The sequence below is a fragment of the Neopelma chrysocephalum genome, unplaced genomic scaffold (assembly GCF_003984885.1).
Source record: "Neopelma chrysocephalum unplaced genomic scaffold, ASM398488v2 Primary Assembly neopelma1_68, whole genome shotgun sequence".
Lineage (NCBI taxonomy): Eukaryota > Metazoa > Chordata > Aves > Passeriformes > Pipridae > Neopelma > Neopelma chrysocephalum.
This window is the reverse complement of record NW_020897727.1, coordinates 8,059,640-8,073,873: the sequence shown is the minus strand read 5'-3', so window position 1 is coordinate 8,073,873 and position 14,234 is coordinate 8,059,640. Positions and strand designations below refer to the sequence as shown.

The 14,234-nt window shown below is 42.0% G+C and overlaps 1 long non-coding RNA gene across 1 annotated transcript in view; it reads left to right on the top strand.

Moving 5' to 3' along the window:
- The window catches only part of LOC113968467, a 46,327-nt gene that overhangs the window by 14,305 nt on the left and 17,788 nt on the right, over window positions 1–14,234 (top strand). Inside the window, exon 4 of the long non-coding RNA XR_003534529.1 lies at window positions 4,081–4,184. This is a non-coding gene — a long non-coding RNA (uncharacterized LOC113968467). The remainder of the gene's footprint in view (window positions 1–4,080; window positions 4,185–14,234) is intronic.

Sequence of the window (14,234 nt, the reverse complement as noted above, 5' to 3'; positions counted from 1 at the left end):
AGGGCTCCCACTGAATGCCTCAGCCTGTAACTATAACCTGTCCCGAAAACAACTGATTGTTTTCATGTTGTTGGTTTTTAAGACGTTGCTCCTGTGTGTGTTTTTCAGAAAGCAGAAAGCTGAGCACTTAGAGCAGCTTGCTGCTATCAAGAAGAACCATTTTTCTTTGCCATTTCCTTCTCCTGAGGTTGCCACAGGACTGATGAAGCAAAAATTCTGTCACGAACCACCACGTGTAAGACAAGGCAGAGTGAGGCTGGACCCCCCTGCTCCTCCTGTATTATACATCCCAAACTCAGGGTAATTTTGGAGGATTTCACACTCTAAAAATAGTGTCCCCATGACCCAGGACCTCTGGGTCTTCCTAGGAACAGGCATCACATAAATTAATCATTCAGCTCCACCTTCACCTTTGTGCTATAGACTAAGCTGAGCTTAATTCCCAGGAGTGCCAAGCATCCATTTGACAGTGACAACAAGGGAAATGTTATTTATTACCCCTGGAAGCACTTGTGTCCATGGGAGACTCAGTTTCCATTTATACTCTAACAAGCCCATGTGTGATTTAGAACAATTTAGCTTTTTTATGCTTAAAGGGAGAAGTCGCTTCAATAGATTATAAATAGATGGGTGGGTTCTCTTCTCTCTTAAATGCAAAGTTTGGGGTTTTTTATTTTGCTGTTCTCAGATGGTTTTTATACTATCAAACTAGAGAATCTGATTTCTGCAATCCAACCAAAGATTTTAATAATGAGAGCAGTAGTTATGAAGCAAATAAAAAACTTCCACTGTCTCTTTTCAGTCCTGATGAGACTCTTCCCTTTTAACTGTCTCTGAAATCCATCTGGGAAGCCTCTGCATCACTTGCAGACACTTGTCTGCTTTGATAGTAGGTTGTGGAAATGCTGATTAGAACCATTTGATCTGGATTGGTATTAAAGTGTCTATAAGAACTCACTCCCACAGTGCAAGATAAAACTATTGGTTCCTCCCACGTAACAGATCTCAGGAAGTTTCTTACACCTTCAAATACAAGGGGAAAGCTTCATGAATCTAAAACCTTCTGAATTTCACAACAGAATTCCATCACAATTTCTCTTCTATAGAGACAACTTATTCCTCATTAGTTTTCTTTTTTAATTAACAAAAAAGGCACTTCTGAATATAAGACCGAATTGTCCTCCAACTTTAAGACATCTTTTCACTACAAATGACAAACTACCAACACCTTTCTCGTGTCCAGCTGCAAAGTATTTTAACATCTGATTATCATAAGAACACCTAGTAAATAACAAATTAACTCCTACTGGCAGATAAGAAATAAAAAAGCATGCTGCCCAGTTGGCATGTGCCTGTAAAATAAATATACACCTTTTAAGTGCATATCTACACACTCCTGCAGGCCATTATAGCTGGGTATGTTTATGCTTCGGACAGATAAAACCTTCTTTTTTCTTTGTTGTGTTCATGGATTAATTTCAGATACACCAAATCCTCAGCCATATGAATTGTTTGAGTTGTACTGAAGTCCTGAACATTTATACCACCCATATAGTTGTGGGCCTGTGTTCTGCCAGCTATGTTTGACTTTCTCATGTATGTGTGCAGAAATATACTGTTCTGAAGGAACTGTTCTGTTTTGATGCCTCAACTGAGCAATAATAAGAGCTGACAAACCTTTGTGTGTGTGTGTGTGCAGATCTGTTATGTATTTAACAAACAGCAATTCTTCTCCCCCCACCTCCACAAACACACTCTTGTAAATCCAAATCAAAGCCCATTCGGGACATTTGATTTTAAGTGGTTTCATCTTACTGTAATTACCAAGCCATGTGAGGAGTAGTGAAACAATTGTGTGCACAACAATGGAGATGAAATAAAGATAGCCTCTAATTAATTCCAGCTAGGTTGTAATTAATTTTGACTGAGTTGCTCAGGACAATATACTTAAGTCTCACAGGCTTCTCTAAAGAGGGCTGATCACCAGCTGCTGCTCTTTGATTTTCAAAGCAGATGGGGCTATTTCCAGCTATTGCTTAAAAGGAAATGATGAGGATGAGGGTGGGGAGTGATTGATTGGCTTTGAGTGGGCTCTGGGTAAGACTGCTGGGGGGAGTGCTCTGTCAGAAAACTCATCTCTGATAATGTCTTTTAAAGATCTTAGAGGTGTTTTGTTATAATTTATCTTTATATTTGTAAGAGCCCCTTTTTGCTTTATTAGAAAAAAAGTACAATATGTGATGCTATGTCAGTAAATATTTCATCATATGCTGTATATTAAGTCTGCCTTGGGTCACAGTGGTGTTAAAGGTGATGAAGGACACAAATGTTTCTAGTCTTTGACATTTCATAGAAAAAAAAGATGAAAATTATCTGTTTGGATTGTTATCCCAGTTCTGTTTGTCAATGTAGAATTGCTCCCTACTCCATTATGCAAGAAGCTTTGGTGAATAACATATTAAAATTAATTAATCTGAGAAATTCTGCCACTTCCTTTGTTTGCTGACAAACTACGAAATTCTCAGATGGATTTGTTGTCAGAAATTATTCATAAATTTCTGGAATGAATAAATCCCAGTTTGCTGGTAGACTGTGCTCATTAGGAGACATGGATGTATAAACTACCAGCAGTTCCTCAAACACCACAGTATTTAGGGTTCTTGACTGGGTAACTTGTAGAGCTACCTAATGCCTGGCATGTGCTTAGTTCTGCATTTATAGGTGAAAATCCAGATTGGAAGTTAACTTTGATGATCTCTGGTAGAACACTTGAGTAAACAGAGAGCAGATAAGTTCAGAGATTAAATTTTCCAAGCTAAGAACCACCACCTGCATTGTTAGTGGGGAGGGAAAAGTCAAAGTGTTTTCCCCATTATGTGATTCACTAGAAATAAATAAGAAGGTTGGTGATTTAAATGTTAAATGCTTTTAACAGTTTAATACTTTTTCCAGGAATTTCATGTTGTCTACATTTTTCCTGTGTTAAATTTTCTGCATCCTATCACTTTGTTTTGCTGCCTTTTCATTGCTGTAGCACACACACCACCTACTAAAACTATGTACTTCAGAAGGTGAAATTCCCAGTGAAAACAGTGTTTAAAAGCTTATATGAAAGACCTGTTAACATGTGAGAAGTTGCCAAAGAAATTGAGCAATCATTGTCTTCTACTGGGGTTTTGAAACTGGTACAAAAAGCACTCACCAGTATAATCTTTGTGCTGTGCATGGCTCCAGTCCAACTCAGTTCCTGTGTCTTGTTTAGTCTGAGGGAGACAATCTACTGTTCTATTTTTGGGGAAGCATCAGTGGCGTGTGTGGAAGCACAGCCTCTATTATCTCTATGTTACCTTGAACGTGACAGTAGTTGAATTTTAGTGCTCTTTTTTGTCTCTTCATTCAGATGTCCATTTCCTTGTTTACAGTTAATTTTCTGAAGCCAGTAAGATCATTATAATACTTTAATCTGCCTTTCCCATAAGAGAGCTCACAAAGTTTCATCCAGTAACTCTTTCAGTGAGTCCAAAAATCATGTTCCAATTGTAAATTCCCTCTTTCCCCCCTACCCCCCTTAACACAGGTGTCCTTAAACTCTTTGGTTTTCCCAAGTAGACAATGCATTTTAATGTTCGTGAGCATGTAAAGGTGGAGCTTGTCACTGCCTGTGTGGCTTCACTTGCTCATATCATTTTATAGGGCAGAGTCCTACCTATGAGACATGTCCCACCTATTTTATGAAGCTGTTATAATCTGGATGAATATATGTCTGTTTTGAAATAAATTAAGATTGCAAGTAGGGCTTTTCCCCCTTCCGTTTTCTCTCTTGAGCAAGTTGTGCTTCCCATGCTTCCAGTTTTAGGCCCTGTAAAGCCCTGCCCAGGCAGCTTCCCTGCCCTCTACTAATTTCCAGCCTGCCTGGACAACAGGAACACATTGTCTTAGGAGACACCAACACACTGAAACACTGGAGTCATGGTTTTCACTCTAACACCTGTTCCCTCTAGAATGGGTGAGGAATTCAGGTTTTTATTTTAAAAAGGGAGCTTTTAAAGTAACTCACACATTTGTTCCATTTCTTCAAAGGATTCTTCCATGCTGGAAAAATCTCCTATGGAAAGTCCAAGAAAGAATTCAAGAAAGGTCTACAGTTTCAACAGTGTTGCATTGCTTTCTTCTGGCTTATTCAGGTATGTGGTTCAATTAGCCCTAATTCCTTATCATCTACTCTTGGACTGCATAACAGGAGCAGAAATCCCTCTCCATCTACTAACAAATGGGCAGACATTGCCCATGACTCATTACTGCACAGTCACAGGAGGTCTGTCCTTTTCCAAGGTTTCTAAGATATTTCCTCATTAAACTCTCTAGGGGAAAAAAGAGGAATTAAAAAAAAAAAACCAACACACATGGAATTCTCTGAAATGCTTACCTGACAGTTTTCAGGACTGACACACAGCTTGTACATGAGGCTGGGATATAAAAATATCCTTTAAGGGGCTTTTTATGTATGTATGTTGAGATGTTCTCAACATTGTTATGTGGAGAAAGAATAGCTGTATGTGCTTGTTCTGGTTCAAGATATTCTGTAACTCTGAAGTGTGGGTTCTCAGGATGAATCCTTCTGAGGGCACAACTGCCTTCCAGAACTGCCCATCATCACTACTAGTACCTAATTGTGCCTGAGGCACAGTGATGTTATTTTATTACTTGAATTACTTTATTCAGTGGTAATGCTGGGTTACTGCATTCTTCTAGTTTCTCCTTGCAAGTTTTACTTGTTCCTGCTCTTGTCCTGCCCTCAGTTTTATCAAATGAATTTATTATAGAGGAAAGTGATCAGGGAACTGATTCAGCTTAAAAATCACCTGATTTTAAAGCCAGATCAGGCTCCTGACAGGTTCACATTGTGGCCTCCTGAGCACCTATGAGGAAGAAGAGAATTGTCACCATAAGCTGGTGACATGGTGTGAAGTGGTTTAGCCACAGAAATCCGGTCTGTCACAAATAGAATCATGTTTGTGATGTTGGGTCTCTGTTCTGGACAGGGGAAAAATACTGCAGCTTTTCTGACACCTGTGGCCAAGAGGCAGTCACTCACCAAAGGGAAGCACAACCCTGAGATCAGCCAAGGAAGGATTGTTTGGTAGGAAGGTGCAGTTCTAAGGAAGCAATCTCTGTGAGGAGAGCACATGTAAAGTCTGTCCACCCAACTTATTTCCCTCTGGCTTCCTGCTCTTTTGGGCTGTGACCTGATTTGTAGCAATGCCAGATGCTTGTAGTGCTGGGAGTGGGGACTGGGAGCATCTTTTCTCAGGAATGGATCCTGTGAATTTATTGTGGGATGACTTTTGCTTTACATTTGGTAAGGGACTGTCAGTCTGGACTGTTGCACTGGGATACTCATTGAGTCAGGGCTCGGTGAATTATGGATCCAGCTTGGGATTTCTTTGTTACATAGGCTTGGTCCCTCAAAGGAAGTACTGTCTTGAAAGGTGATAAACCCCTGTCTCCTAAACCCTGGTTTGAAGGCAGTGATCCCCTGTGGTGAGGGATCCAACAGATTTCACTGTTAATCTGGTCTCCAGCACAAAATGCACAGATTCAAATGTGGGAATGGCTTGTTCTAGGATAGTTATGAGTGCCCTCCATCACCTGACTACCTACCATGCTTCTGCCTCAGGAATTCCCTCAAACTCTGCCTTTGGTCAAAAGGATTCTTAGGGGAGTAGCAATAATAAGAAATAATAATGCTTTAACTCCTAATCCTGCAAAGATCAATTTTCAGGACTTGGGCCATAATCCTCCAAGGTGATCTTAGTGTGGATAATTGAGAGATGATGATTAGCCTTCTGACTTCTCCTTTTGGGGCTGTGTGTGGTGTTTAAGGGGAAACTTAAGGCATACTGAAGTGAACAAGTTGGCTTGAAATGTAGCCAGCTAGGAGCAGACTAGTGCAACTGGGCAATGGAATCAGGTCTCTAAATATCTTGCTTAAATCTTTTTTCCCCACCCTTTTTTTGTTTCTGGACACTTGATTAATAAATTTAGCAAGACAATTTAGCTGCAGAAATGGCCTGAAATTAGATGATTCTTCTATAGTGAAGGTCTTGACCAACTTGCAACTTTACCACGTTTTCCTGGTGTACTGCTGAGATCTGCAGAATGGATTTTTGTCTTTTCCCTGTGAGTAATTTTTCAGACAGCTTCCAGTTAGCCCTGAAAAGGAACTTATTCTGATCTTGAGAGAAAAATGCAGAAAGGAGAACTAGACAGCCCACACCCTGTTTCCTCACACCTCCTGTTCGTGCTTACTCTGCTCTTTGCAATCAGTGTCTCAATGTTGGTTAGTTCCCTCTTGGACACAGAAAATGATACCAGGATAGTGTTTCAAGTTGCAGACACTGAAACCAAAAACCTTTTTATGGTCTCTCCTTTGTGCCTCCTTTGTCCACTTCAAACAGGTTTTTCAAATATAAGAAGCTTACTTAACCCAGGGTTTAAAGCTATTTTTATCCAACATGAAATGTGCATGGTGAGAAGGCATCTGGAGATAGAGGACAGCACTATTTGTTTTTCCTCAAGGTCTCCTTTATGCTTGGGAAAGACATAACTATTTTCTAGAAAACTTAAATAACATTCAGATATCCTGCATACACACATTGTTTGGGTCAACACTTTGAAGGCCAAAGCAGCAGATTAATTTGCAAAATCTCAGTGTGCCACAGTGAATTCAAATCAACTGTAATGTCATTGCTTTTGGTGGTCCTGATTTCTACTGAGGTTCTGCATCCTTTTCTCTGAGATCTTATTGAGCCCTACCAAATACAAGTGGAAATTTCTCCTTCCCAAACCACTGCTCCTGCACTGTTTGTAATAATAACTAAGGGCCCTTCTGTGTTCACCTCACATCAGCTGCTAAAATTACCTCTATTGTAACAACATATCGAAGGGTCTGATCTCTTTGGAACACAACTCCATAGTACAGCTCCGGGGGTAGCACATCCCTCTGTGCTGCCGTTCCCCGACGTTTATTGGAAGTGCTTGTGTAGGTGCCGACTTGAGTCAGGGTGAGATCACAGAATTTAGAATACTGGTGCAAAGATGACTGATTAATAGAATTTTGCAGGCTTTAGGAGAGCAGCCACGTCGCTGTTATCAGACAGTTTCACTCCACCTTAAATGGAGAAACATCTCTGTTGCCTTTGTGAGCTTTTAATCGCTCCAATTACCCTGCTTTTCCCGTCCTGACAGCTGGCATGCACAGGACTCCCTCGTTAAGGCTCGCAGGAGAGGTGGATTTTTTTTTCCTCCAGTCAAGTGGATGACCACAGCGCCAAGCACACCCCCAACAACACCCAGCAAATTGCTCAGCTGGAGTTTGCTGAATTTGGGTTCTACATTAAACATCTGCTGTGCATTCTTATGTGCACAGTAACTCCCCTCCCAGAAGATGCAGCAACACAGAGCAGACTTAATCCAGGGGGTTATTAAAAAAAACCAACACTATAACCAGAATTAACTTTAAACAAGAGCTTGGTTAAAAAAGCTGTGCTTGTTGTAGCTTGACTTTTAGTAGCACAGGCTTTTGAATCAAAAGTGGGTAAACTCTGTGGTACCAGAATAAGAATGAAAGCATACAGAAGAAAAACCTACTCTGCAATCCACATAAAGGATTGACATTGCCTCAAGTGTAAGGAGAAGTCCTGGTACTTAGCTTTGCTCTCTTGCAGCTTCTCCTGAATGGCCACACTGTGATGACTTCTCAGGCAAGATCACTGTGGGGGTTTTGGCTACTGGAGGTGAACTCTTTCCCCTTCCTCACATCAGGAAACATTCTGTGCTTGATGAACAAAGAGACAAAATCCAGTCCTGGCTGCACAGAGTTTTCACAGAAACCACAGTTTGCCTCTTAACACTTAAATCCCAAAAGTAGGTCCTGTTGCTCTTACCCAAATTAAGCACCAAAGCCTGAAGAAGGACTGAGGATTTCACCCTCTGTGAGGCCTGTCATGACTTGTGATGGGTCAAAGATTTAGTGACTTGCCAAAGGCCAGAGAGGGAGTTGGGCATGTGTTTTTTTTCTTAGCAGCAATGCCAGCTTGTGCATCTCTCTAGTTGTTCATCCAGTGCCCTGAACTCTGGAACTGGTTAGGCTGAAAAATTGCATTTTAAAGAAAATTTGGTGAGTTGGGGTTTTTTTATCCAATAAATCCTGCTCCTTTCCTTCACTTGGCTCCTCCAAAGTCAGATAATTCTAGCACAATGAAAGAGACGGTTCTAGATCATTCTTAGTTGCTGGTTCTTGCAGCTCTGTTACCCAATATCTTACCAATACTATAAAGTGTCACTAAATTCCCAGGTGTTCTTCAGAAATACGTTCTCTGGAAAATCTCTCCAAATAGCACTGAGTTGAGAACCCCCACAGTCTAAAACACAGCCTGAATTGGATACAAAATCCCCTATTTGAGAAGAAACAATTCAATACATTTGCCACTCTGGCCCATTAGCAGAAACCAATTTATGCCCCCAAACCAGCAATATTGCAAAGTTTTCCAATGGTTTAATATACAGCTGCTTCTCTTCTGTGCTGAGCTGGAACTGCAGCTGCTGGTGCCTTCTCTAGGGATCAGAAAGGCTTGTGGAAGTGTTGGCTTCGGCACCTGTACAAATAGCAATGAAACCAGGAGCCAAAAAACCAGGAGCAAAATGCAAATAACCTGGAGAGAGGTGTGTCATGGCTGTGGTTTTACACCCTCCTCCTGTGCCCTCTTTCTGCCTGCTGTAAAAGTTTGTTTGAAAGCTGCAGAATAAAAGTTGCTATGGGATCTCTTTTCTTTTATAACAGTGCAGAGCTACAGCTTCCTTGTGTATATCACTCCAGAGAAACTGCCTGCAGGATTATGTGTCCTGGGAGCTCCCCTCTGGAACTCCAAGTGGGCTTCAGTGAGCAAATGGGTGCAGGTTGTTCCCAGCACCTTGCAGAAATAATTTTGGTGTGTTGTGGGCTAGGAGGGGTCAATTTAGTGTTATTGCCCCTCAATCTAAAATTCAGTCCTGCTGTCCAAAGGTAACTTCAAATTTTCATTGCTTTCACCGTGTGAGGATCTAGATCCAGGTTTGCTGTGCCATCAATCTCCTCAGCCAGACCCTGAACACCTGCTCTAAAGGCCCAGCTTTACTGGCTGCCTGCGCCCAGCAATCTCTGTCTCTCTCCAAAGTCAAAAGGTGGCTTAGCCTGGGGAACTGGCTTTGAAATGAGAATTTGTGTTTAAAGGCACATTTTACTTGTGCTAATGAGTTGTACCAACCCTTCCCCAAAGATTGAGGTGCAGGCAGGTGGAGGTGCCCAGGCAGCTCCAGCAGAGCTGCTCTGGGTGTGGGCAAACCCAGAGAGGGCACAAACACTGCCCACTTGTGCGTGGCTTCAGAGCTACCTTTATTCAGAAAGGCTCAGGATTGCTATGGCAACCCCAATCACAAACCGTAAAGGATTCACGCTAAAACCCAAAAAAGGGCTTTTCTCCCTTTCTCTCCCTCGTTCTTATTTTCTCCATCACAGAAATCACTTCTGAGCAGATGGGCCTATAGCAGCTTTATCGTGGACCCTTTGTGTACTGGGAGCCCTTTGTTCCCTGGTTTCTGAGCCTGAGCAAACGCAGCTGCTCTGGGAGTCAGTGAGAATATCAGGTGTCTGTCTTCCAGTGACTCAGATCAGCAGGACCCTTGCAATGAAACCACCCAGTCCAGTGGCTCTTTTCAGCTCCAGAACATCTCCAGAGGGTGAGGTCTGAAAATTCTGGTCTTGCACTGCTCTGTTTGGAGAGACTGTCCCTTACTACAGCCAGAAAAGCTCTGCTGCATTTTCTCTGTGTACCCAGAATTTTAGGGCCCCTGGAGATGAGGTCTGTAAAATCTTAGAGGAGTGATGTAGGACATTATTGACTCATCTATTCCTTACACCCTCCTCTGAAATGCTACAAACCTGATCACAGAAGCAAGTGCTAATTATCTACATGCACTCCTCTAGCTCAGCTTAGAAGAGCTCAGGTAGATTCCACAGATGGGAATTTATTTGGCTGCCTCTTGGACTTGGATGGTTTTGTCCCTCCAGCTGCTTGCTTGGTCCTGTCTCAGGTATCTCTTTACAGTGGCATAATTGGACCTTGAATTTCTCTATCCTTATTCTATTTATCCACATAACACATTTAAACAAAGCTCTGTCCACCGGATGATCTTTGTGACGAACAGGAGATTTGGGGAATTCCAAAGGAGCAGAGTAGCTCAGGGGGATCTCTCATCATATTTTATTCTCTGTATGCTGAATGCATTTCAGAGCTGTCCTCCCCTCCCAAACTGAAATGTGAAAAGCAATTCTGTTCTACCCACTGACCTTCGTGTCCTTGCCCCCAGAGGACAGCAGGAATTCCTACAGAGCTGATATTTTCTCTGCTTCTGAGGAAAAACTTCTTTATTTGCTCTGAGTCACACTGGATGTTCTCCATGGCTCCATGGTTACCCAATTCACACTTCTGCTCCCTGCCTAGAATTTGCCACAGGATTATCAACTGGCAGAGTCTGGAGGACCTTTATAGGTATGAACACAAGTCTCCCTGATTTATCTTGGCAGATTCTGACCATTTGCTGAAACAACTCCTCCTAAGTCCAGCTAAGATTTTACACAAATGAATGTGGTGTGCACAACTTAAAGTAACACATTTGTACTTGCACCTTTTGCCTGAAAGGGGAACCAGCTGTTTGGGTGGGGGGAGTTCCTGGATCAGTTGAAATGGGAAGTAGAGAACTGAAAAAGTCCTTTTGGTTTCAATTTTCCCTAAGAAACATGTCTCAGTGAGTTCTCAGAGAAATCTGGCTTTTATTGCCTCTTAATACAGTGAAGAGAGATCTTGATTTTTGTTTCATTTATTTTATTTTCAAGCAGAAATAGCAGATCAGCACGGCCAAAAGAGGAGAGGAACAATCTGAGGGATTGCTAAATGTGAAAGGAAAGTAGAGGTGATGTGAGGGATTAAATTGTTATTGTATGACTGAACTTTAAAGGCAGACTGTTCAGTATTTAGTCATGCAGTCTTACCTGATTGTGTTTTATGACTGTGTTTGTTGAACAGTGAGGTTGGTCCAGCAGTGCCCTTGGTGCCCACTATGGGAAGAGCTCCTTTTGCTTTGATGCCAGGTCTGAGCAGCTGCATTCTGTCCAGTGACAGTTCTGGCAAAGCATAAATTGCAGTGCATCTGAAATGGCTGGTGCAGCAGGAAGGCTCTCCCACAGAAATAGTTCACGAGTGATTACCCCCTCTCTGGCTCAAGCAGACACAGCAAATGTTTGCAGAGCACAGCAATCCAGCAAACATTACAGTATCAATCCTATTGCTCCTGAATGGAAATGCATGAGAGAACTATATGTACAAACCCCAAAATATTTCCTGGGCATAAAGCCAAAGTGGAATAATTTAACCACATCAAAGTGTTTTGTGCTTGGGGGGGCTTTTATTTTCGTGCTAACACATGAAAATCAACACGTTCTCAAGGAAAGCAGAGGTTTTGTAGAAACAGCCTTTTGTAGTGGCAGAGTGGGGTTTTTTTCATTGAATTTTGACCCATTTTTCTAAGACAGACTGTTCAAAACTCAGGGGCACATGCAAATTAGGGGCAAAAGTCTAATTGGCACATGCATTTGCCATGATTGTAAGAACATTATTAAACTGATTTGGTGCTAGGGGATTAATAATACTCCATGTCTGAGCAGAAGGGGAGTGTGAGGGCGTGGGAGGTGGTTCTAATTTCATGATTCCTGGCAATGTCAGCCCTGGCATATATATAATTAACCTACTTGATTAGCACCACAGAATAAAAATATGAATGGGGGAGCTATTCTACTCTGCCAGCCCGAAGCTGAGGAGCTGGAAGGCGCTGAGGGGTGGGCAGAGAAGCCTTGCAGATAGAACAGTTTGTAATGATTTTGCTAGCTGGGGACTCAGCATGACTTCCCCTTCCCTTGTTTGTGGCAGAGCTCCAGTCACGGCCTCCTTCCTGAACTGAAGTCGTGGTCTCTCTCCAGAACCTTGTACAGTCCTGTCCTCATTGCTCCTGGTAAAAGGCCTGGAGAAATGACTGCTCTGCTTTTTAACATGGATCTGTACTCCCTCAAGCCCTTGTGTGGAGCAGCCCTCCAGAATAAATAACTGCAACAGCTCCTGCTGAATAACACAATTCACACAGATAAAGGAGGGAGCATTATCTGCTTTTTCCCCCCCCCTTTGTTCACAATCAAAATAACCAAGGCAATCCATCCCTTTCCCAGAACGTGGAAGTGGGAATAAGTAGCTGTAGAATCCTACAGGGCAGATGTCTGATAACAAATCCATTCAGTTTAGCTCTCCCTCATGGAAAATAAAGGAATATAAGAACTCATTATTGCCAGTGCCCCAAGCAGAAGCTTAGCAGCTCGCAGTAGTGACAGCTCAGATTATTAGTGTATTTATAATAAAGTCTTTTAAGTCTGCCACATGGAGGGATTTGTGAGTCAGCAAATAGGTCTGCAAGGGACAGGCCGGCACAGAAAGGAAAACTGTCAGGAATTACTCAACCTTCAGCATGCCCAAGTCTGCCCCTGTTTCCTTTAGCAAGAACTATTGTTCTGGGAATGAAAATTGTTATTTTTAATTTCTTTGAAAGCAGTGCAGGGAAGGCAAGAAGTGGTGTTGGCTTGTGACAGGGGATAATGAAGCAGGTCAGCCTCCCTGAGCTGGCACCGGCACAGAGCGCGCTCTGCACGAGGATGTTCTACCAAATCACCTGCCAGGCAAAGGCTGCTACCCAGTTTACCCTCTTAACCTACATTTGGAAGCACACTGTGCTGTACAGATGCACATTGCAGCAGGTTTGGGGGAACTGATTGACTTTCTAATAGGTTTAGAGCTGGAGATACCAATTTAGGGCTCATAGGGAAGGACAGTCCTTAATCCTGTTCAATCTGGAGGTCCCTTGCAGGGCTGAGACCACGTAGAACCCAAAACACAGAGATGTGTAATCAGTTTTTTAGATTTTTTTTAAATAGAATTATTTATATAATGCAAAAGACCTTAATGATATATAATTTTTTTCACTGAAATTTTAGGAAAAAATAAATCACATTTACTGTTGTGACAAGCCAGAAAGCAGCAGCTGAATGCCAGGGCATAAAGGCAAGATTCTAAAAAAAAGGATGCACAACTCTTTCCAAAAGTTGCTTGGAATGAAACACTAATTCATATCAGGATCTTTCAATGCCTTGCTAATCCTGGCTCCTAATCACTTATGCTCACTGATGGTCCCATTCTGCTTTTTATAGCACTAGTAATCCAGGTAACCTGGACAAGCTCCAACTTGGATAATTATGTTCTCCTGACCTAAATTCCTCTTGGTGTTTCAAATGGATGCTATTCTTGGGCTGATATCCTAAATAAGCAATTGCTGGTTTGTGCACTCTAAAAGGCTTTCTGTGTTTCATCTGAGTTAACTGTGTCTCACTGGAAATACAATGTGACTGAGGGACACTGTGGTAGGTTTATGAACTTAAAAATCCCTTTGTAGGGATGAAGTGGGAGAGGAATTAGCATATTTCATTTACAGTTTACAGCATCTACTGAAAAATATTTTTGCTGATATATATCAGATGTGTTAATTAAATGGGATATTTTGGCATGCATACATGCTCTGGGGTGTGGGTATTGTAGGCACGTTAATAGGCAGTCGTAGAAATTCAGCTTTTCTTGGCATTTATCACAGGCTTCAGAGAATGAATGCTCATAATTCTGCCAAACACTCAGTAATGAGAATTTCAGCTGAGCATTTCCAGCTTGTTCTTCCCAATTCCAGCTGGTCAGCCAGTACCTGAAACACACTGGTGGTTCAGGAAGGCTCAGCACAGACCAATATACAGAGCACAGACTAAAGTGTATGTGCAGATAAACCCTGCTGGGGCTTTTTTTTTCAGGGGGAAAAGTATGTGTGTTTGGTTGTTTTATTTTTTTTTAATGAAGGCTCCAAGATGAGGCAACAGCCTGAGGAAGCTGTAAAAGGAAAAAGGAGATCTAGTGGATCACCCTGGAGATGTCAGCTGAATCAACATCAGCTAAATTTACTAGACTTTCTTCCACATCTTGATTTCAGTCTGCTCTGAGTGTCAAGTATTTACCTCCACTGCTGTGTTGTCCATCTGGTTTGTGATTTTATCAAAA